Source organism: Coturnix japonica, chromosome 3 (genome assembly GCF_054131305.1).
Source record: "Coturnix japonica strain WE chromosome 3, WE-NBRP24, whole genome shotgun sequence".
NCBI classification, from domain to species: Eukaryota; Metazoa; Chordata; class Aves; order Galliformes; family Phasianidae; genus Coturnix; species Coturnix japonica.
The window spans coordinates 25,859,537-25,867,158 of NC_140665.1; the positions used below are offsets into that span (position 1 = coordinate 25,859,537).

Genomic DNA, 7,622 nt, shown 5'->3' on the forward strand with positions numbered 1-7,622 from the left:
ATGTGCTGGTGATCAGGGAGGTGTGCAGAGAGGACAGTGTGTATAACATTGCTGGAGCTCCAAGAGAAGCTACAGAGCCCATTGGGACCACGTGGCTCTCAGTGGCAGAAGTCCCCACTTATTCAGCTAGGGCGGGCTTGGACCCAGTATTTGTAAAACATAGGCTCATTATCCCCAGGTTTCTTACACAAAGATTACTACTGCAAGATGTAATATGGCTTTTCTCTGAACTGACTATTCTTATTTGTCGAGCAAAATTGCCCCTTTTTCTCCTTGACATATTTACACAAAGTGCCTTTTCTTTTTCTTGTCTTTTTAGGTAGGATTTTCTGTCAGCATGTTTTATTTGGGAAATAGCATGTGACACTGATGGATCTTCCCCTTTCCTTTCTTTTCCTGAAGGAAAAACACCTGCAGCATGGAACAGCCCTGGAAAAGTTAAATAGGAGCCTGTGTGCTGTGATGTGCTGTGGTGGTAAATATATCCTAGTGTACGCTTAGCAATATAAATATGTAAATATTTTATAACATGTATACTTACACCTCCTACCGCTATTTTTCTTGCAGAGCATACACTCAAGAAATGCACATCAGGTAACATGCATCTGGTGTAGTGGTGGGAGTCTGCTCTGCTAATAAAATACTGAATATGTAAATCCCTCCACTTCTTATAACCAATGCTTTAGGTTGCATTTACTGTAAACAAAGATGTATTTTTGAGGGCAGTTGGTTTGAGTTTATTGTTTATGTAAATCTCTCAGAATGTGACATAGCCAGATAGCTTCCTATGTTGTGCTGATCCACATTTTAGGCCAGCAGCCAAAGTATTTTATCTTTTACTTCATTATAGTGATCTTCCAATTAGCTGTGGTCTGTAATACCCTGATTTTGGTGGCAGTGGTTTGGGGAGGATTGTTTGATAGTTCTGCTCGAGAGGCAAAATGAGGGGCCTTATTATAGAAAGTGCAGAGGTTGTGCAGTAGCTGAGTTCTGTTGCAAAGTTTGCCGATAAGGGAAAACTGGCCCTTGAGCATCCATTCTATTCTGTATATTAACACTTCTAATCTGCACTGCTGATAAAACTGCAAGCCATTTGCCTTTGGAGGAATTAGTTCTGCCTCACTTGTGTAACCAGGCGATGGTGATTAACCTTTAAACTGTCCAATATTCTCAGCAGACTCCTGCTCCAGATTAGAAACTATTTAGTTATGACCAACTAAATTAACAACATTCCCTCCTCTGAAGAATAAGATTTGGAAGGTATGCATTTTAAGGTGGAATGTGTCCAATGTCCTTATTTATACAGAGCTTTTGCAACATGAAATGCATTTGTCATTTAAGAAGAAACGGGAAGGAGAAAGCGAGATTGATTTCGGGTTGAAACAGTCTACAATTAGTTGTATCCAGGCAGATGTTTGCTTGATTGTGGGTTAGGGTCCTACTTTAGATGGCTTAAACCTGATTCTGACTTTTCATTCCTAAATAAAACTTACAGAGCAAGGGTAAAGGGGGCAGGATGGTGCCCTGGTAGGGGCAGGAGTTTAGGGAAAAAAGATATCCTCTCTCTGAGAGGAATTATCTCAATTCTTGTGAAGAAAAATTTTTAAAGTTTGCTAACCTTCCCATCACAATGAGACAAAACAAAAGATTTTGTACACAGTGGTGACAGACCAGCACAACCAATGGACTGTAGCTGCTGTGATAACCTAGTACCGCACCATTGTATCTACATATTTTAAATGTGTAATTTATCAATTGAAACATACCCTTCAATACACGTGCCATAAAAGAAAAGAGCAAGGGCAATTATGTAATAGTATAGTGTTTGTCTGACGTGCCTTAAATCCCCATATTGTTATTCCTCACTGAATAACAAATACACAATCCCTGTTAGCAATGTTTTCCGTTTTACCAGTTTTATATTAGCTGCCTCCTTAAAAATTGCTAATCTAGATACTACATTAGTAGGATGTCAGTCAAACTGCAATCCACAGTGAAGCCTTCTTCATATACCAATTTAAATCATTCATGGTCCTTTCTTTGGCATTATTCAAAAGATCATAATAATTTTCTTGTGCCCACAGCACAAAAAAATCAATTATTTCCCCACAAAGACTTGAAAGTACTTAGCGAGTGCTGTAAGAAAAGCTGAGGGTTATATCAAATTGAAATTGCACTCATTACACACAACACAATTAGTTGCCACTAGTCTGGCCGGTGCTTTAATTCTGAATGGCATATCTTTATTATTACAGAAACAAGCATGCAAATGGCATTGTTCAGGATTTGCAGAAATCAATAGGATATAGTGCTGTGTGTTTGGTGGCCACTGTCACTCAGTCTGCTGTGGATTTGAGATAATGTGTGTATTTGAATTAATGAAGGGAACGTGAGACATCATAAGTGACACCCAAATAAAAGAAATGGGTACATGATATTTGTAATTATTCTACTTGTGTTTTTGTTGTAAATACTTGTGCTTTTTGTTTTTTAATCAAAGGATTAATTGCATTTTAATAAGGCATTATGATTTTCAGAGCTTTAGTTAATTAAAACTTGTAGTATATAATTATGAAGTGATGCTGAGATTTGTCTAAAGATCACCCATACGTTTAGAATATGTATATTTTTCCTTGTTAAGCTGTTGCTGCATTTTGAGGGGAGGATGGATTATATTAAATGTTTGAAAGCAGCTCCAAATGGATTTCGATAAATGGTAGCTAGGAACGTAGATTATGTCGTTGGACAAATGAAAGTGGAGCAACTACTGGGGCTGGAAACACTTTTTGGCTGCAGTGATGGAACATTCATTTGCACAAATGTTAGCTTTCAGCAGCAGGACTAAGAACAGATGTATTTGTTCAATGTATCATATCATTCCGCCCATTAGGTCACAGGGAAATTGCTGCGGTTTGAAATCCAGAGTGCAGGCCATACATGCTTACTAGTAGTGCATGGTAAAGGTTATTTCCCATGTGACAAAAAGGTTTTAAAAGGAGGAAGAAGGTAGGTGTGCATGCGTGTGTGTTTGTGTGTCTGTAGATGTCTTTGCATACCAACTTGTTTTGCCGATAGAGGTGAATATTCTTGGTGCAAAGCCTTACACACTTGCTCTAACCTGGGACATATCTGTATTAGAAAAAGACTGCTTCCTAGGGGAGTATATTGCATATGGACTGATAGACTAATTTCCAGATGGATAAAACACCCAGAGTAGAACAGTATTAGAAATTTAAAATCTTAATGGTACAAACAAAGCTTTCTTTTGGCAGTAGGAAAAAAAAAAATCCCTCCTGTTATATTAATTCCTCACTTTTTGAAACTGTATATTGAAAACAAAAGTGAATTTTGCTTTTCTGTAAAATTAAAGAGGGGGAAATGTTACTGTTGAACTCTGTGGGGTTGTTTTTTTTTCCATGTTGTGTCAGCTATAAGACAAAATAAAGGTTTATGCAGAACAGCCTTTTATTCCTATCACATAGCCCCAGGAACCAGAAGGGGTTTCTGATGTTCTCTCTTGAAGGAAGGGTCTTAAATTAGACTTAGCATTTCCCATTTGGAAGCTTGGCTCCTGCAATGCTCAGATATTTATTTATTTATTGCACCCTGGCTTGCAGATACTTTTTGAGACAAACCCACTCAAGAGCTTAAAATGTTCCAGGCGAGGTGAGGAGATGAAGTGTGCAGAGAGGCAAAAGAAAGAACAGAATTCTCAGAAATTTACGTTGACTTCAGCACTCAAAACAGGATTTTATTACGTATCTATAAATGGATTTTAAGTAGGATTTTCCCATGTTTTCTCCCAAAGCTGATTTAAAATCTAATATTATTAGATTGGTCACAGCCTTCATATTTTAGCTGTCAAACCCAAAGCCTGAAAGGTGATTCATTCAAAGCTTGCTAAAATATTTGCTCAGCAGCACAATAGTGTGTGATGGAAAATAAACTCCTCTGGAGCATCTCACCCTATCAGCCATGGCCTGCAGCAGGAAAAGAATGAGGGAAGGTCAGTCAATTATGTGTGGTAATCACCGTAAGCATATTATCTGAGACACAGATGTCTTCCCTGACCCCACACGACATAGCTATTAACCCCACAGTAGTATAAAAATGGGGAGGAGGAGGAGCAGGTCCCCTAGGTAAAGCAGACCTTTTCACTCCAAGCTTGTCCGGCCGCTCTGCCACGGCATGGCAGTGAGGACGCTGTCGCAGGGAGTTGGCCCACCAGCCGACCCCAGTGCACTGCAGGTGCCTCTCCTCTTTGGGGACCTTTCTATAGACCTAGTCATGTGAGATAAATAGTCACGGCGTCGGAAAATGAGGCTGACAAATTGACTTGTGAGATGTTCCAGGAGCGGAAAGAGCCATGGCATGCCGGGTGCTGCCCGCATGTGCAAGGGAACAACTCTTGTGTCCCTGCGTGCACATGCCTTGTTGATGTTTTAGTGCTGATAAAGTATAATGCCACTATCATGCAATCGTCTAATGCTCCCAGAAAACAGAGATGATTTTCTCATTACACTGACTAATGCACTGATTACCACATACAGCTCCTTCTGAGTTCAAGTTCCTTCTATATTTACTTCAGAAAAATGATCAGCTGCTTATTCAAGTGAAAGGGATTCTTTTTTCAGTGTGGTTATTCAAACACATCAAGTAAGCAAGACAGACTTTAAACTGCCTGTTTAAGCTGCTGAAGTTGAGGAAACGTTCAGAAGTTTGCATGTTAAATTTGGTTACTGTGTAGGAATACTGTGTTGTTAAGAGATGTGGCATCTCTCAGCAGCTATAAGCTTTCTCATCTTCAGACTGGCTCTGATTCTTAAAGCTTTTGGGAAATCTCTTCTTTAGGCAATGCTTTGTTACCTTCTGGGAGGCCATTTTGTATTTTATACCTAAAAGATGAATGACCAGTAAGTAATGTAACCTACAGCAGCGCTACACAGCATACACTCCAAGAGTGTCTGTGGCAGATCAGATTCATGCCTTTTCCTCCTTTTAAAATAATTGATTGCAATGGCATTCCAGTCTTGTGCCATCCATGTAGCTGGTCCATGCTGAGATCAGTGAATATTAGAGCATGAGAGGAACTCTGCTTAGAAGATTTGCCATTGAATGTTGCAGAGCAATGCCCAAATTTTCCTTCTGAGAAAGAGAATTACTGAAAGATATTATCTTTGATACATCCTCTTTCACTGTGTGAGTGCACATTTGCCTGCATTGGTGAGCTACAGGTTATAGAAGAGGGAAGTTCTGGGTTGAACAACTGGCATGAACCTAACCACCAGACTCCCCAGAAACTCTCTATTAAAAGACATGAGATTTTGACACCGTGCAGAGTGAATACTGGTTGTCTCTGCCAATGACACTGGGGATGACCTTGGAGTGGATGAAAAGGATGATGAAGAATGCTCACTAGGATAGCTGGAGCACCACAGCCACTGCCAACCAAATTCAGTTGGATTTGAAAAAAAGAGATTTGGACTATCTGCCCCAAGAGAAAATCCCCCATGGTAGTTTTGGCCATATGGAAAGATACCATTTGCACTCCGTTCCATTACCGTGGTTAGTCTTGAAATTTGGTCCTCTTGCAGTCTTTTATTAAACCTCCATTCTATTGTCATTTTAGCCCTATGTCTAAATGTTGCTAAGTAACCTCCTGTGTCAAATACTTTTTCTGCCAGGAGAGAATCTTGCATCAATCACCTATTGTGACTGCCAGATTAGATACCGTAATGTGCTCTACATGGGACTGCGTTTTACTTCTATCTGGAAACTGCAGCTGATACAGGATTTGCAGACTACTTGTTAGGCAGCATCTTTTTCTTGAGCACGCTAAAGCAGAGCAGAAAAACTCATCCACTGTATTTACCAGGCCTTGGTATGATTTTTAAATGTTTGAGATTTGGGAGTTCTTGGTTTTACCTTTTAGCTGTAAATGCTACCTGTTTGAGTGAGAAACTCTGCCAAAGAGCACATTGCTCCATTTGCAAGCAGTGAAGCCTGTAAGGTAAAACTTAGCCTCTGCAAGAGAGTGAGAGCAGTGCCTACCTGGAGCTGTAGCGAGCTGCAGTTTCTGTAAGGCTCTTTTATCGTATTTTCCATGGGGCCAAATAAAAGCCAAATTCTGATGATCACTTGTGTAAGTAGAAATCAGGAGTAATGCTATTTAAATACTATGTAATTAGACTCAAGTGAATGAGAATGGAAGTTGGTCCCAATTGATTATATATTTCAGGTCAGTTGAAATAATGGAACAGCCTTTTCTGTCTCGGCTTAATGCAGTGGTTCTGAAGAGTTCATCACCTGCTCTTGGCTCTCTTTCTTATTTCCAGCTGATAAATCATCTTTAATGTGTTTCCTAATATTGCTTTTCCATGTGAGCGCTGGTTATAGTTCTATGTGACAGCAACAGGGAAGAGGGGGAGGGGGCAGGCAATAATTTCGCTGACACAGAAATTACTCTAAAAATGCATTAATGTGTCTTAAGTATAATTGACATACTTTGAAACATGCATGGCCTATTGGCAAAATTAAATTTTGCTGGCCAGAACTTGAGGAAGGCAGAGCTTCTCTTAGCATCCTTTCTGACTTTGTTTTAAACAGTGATAATGGCTTAGATCAATATATTTGCAAAATATTAACAAATTTCACATGTAGAAATCATCTCATAGTCATGCTTTGTCAGTTAACCTTCTTTTATGTGGTAGATTGTTTTTCTAAAGGAATTATGTTATAAAACACATTAAAAATATATACACGTGATTTACCACGTTAATACTTCTCACTTATCGTATCTTCTTCAGATCCTCCTTTTTACTATGCAGTTAACCTTATATGTCACAGCAAAAGCAAAGCATTTTCCATAAAGCTCAAGACAGAAAGTCAGAATTTACATTGGCTTTTCTTCTCTAAATTTTATTCTAATAACTAGTTTTAATGATCAGCAAAATAATAGCTTTTGAAAGCCAAAAACAAACAAACATACAAACAAAACCCTCTAACTAAAGTTATATCATCTGCCTAAACCCTTGTCTGGGTTTTGAGAACAATCTGAGTATTGTTTCATTCACCTAAGGAAAACAATAGCTGTTTTACACAACCAGGATCCCAAAAGAACTGATATCTCCATTGTACAGAATGAAACATTTTCTATATATATTTGATAAGTACACAAGCTGCAGAGAAATGAATCATTCACGTGCGATGGCTTGAATGTGAGAAACAGCACACAAGAGTTGCAATCAGTACAAATGTTTGACTGCTTCACCTGCACACTGCAAACCACTTCATCAGCAGTGTTGCATCTGCAGATTTGTCTCTGAGAAGTTTCAAACAGCTACAGCTGAAAATATAATAGGAAATGTGGTGTCCTGCTACTCTCACCCACTGCACTAATTTGAAGGACATCAGGAGGACAGTTCAGGTGCGGCTCAGTGATGGGTAAGCTTCATCTTTATCTGCCTTTTTTTTTTTAAATGTGGTTTGGGCTTCCCAATCATTATCTGCTTATAATACTGATGTAGCTGTACACGTCATGAGATGCAAACCAAAATATTTCTCATCAATTTCACACTGCTATGATGAAAAAGTTTTATGCAGAGTACAGTGATGTTTGCATG

The 7,622-nt window shown here is 39.0% G+C and overlaps 1 protein-coding gene across 7 annotated transcripts in view; it reads right to left on the reverse strand.

The window, feature by feature from the left end:
- The window catches only part of LOC107311198 (uncharacterized), a 125,607-nt gene that overhangs the window by 57,215 nt on the left and 60,770 nt on the right, over window positions 1-7,622 (reverse strand). The gene's annotated exons all lie outside the window — the stretch shown is intronic.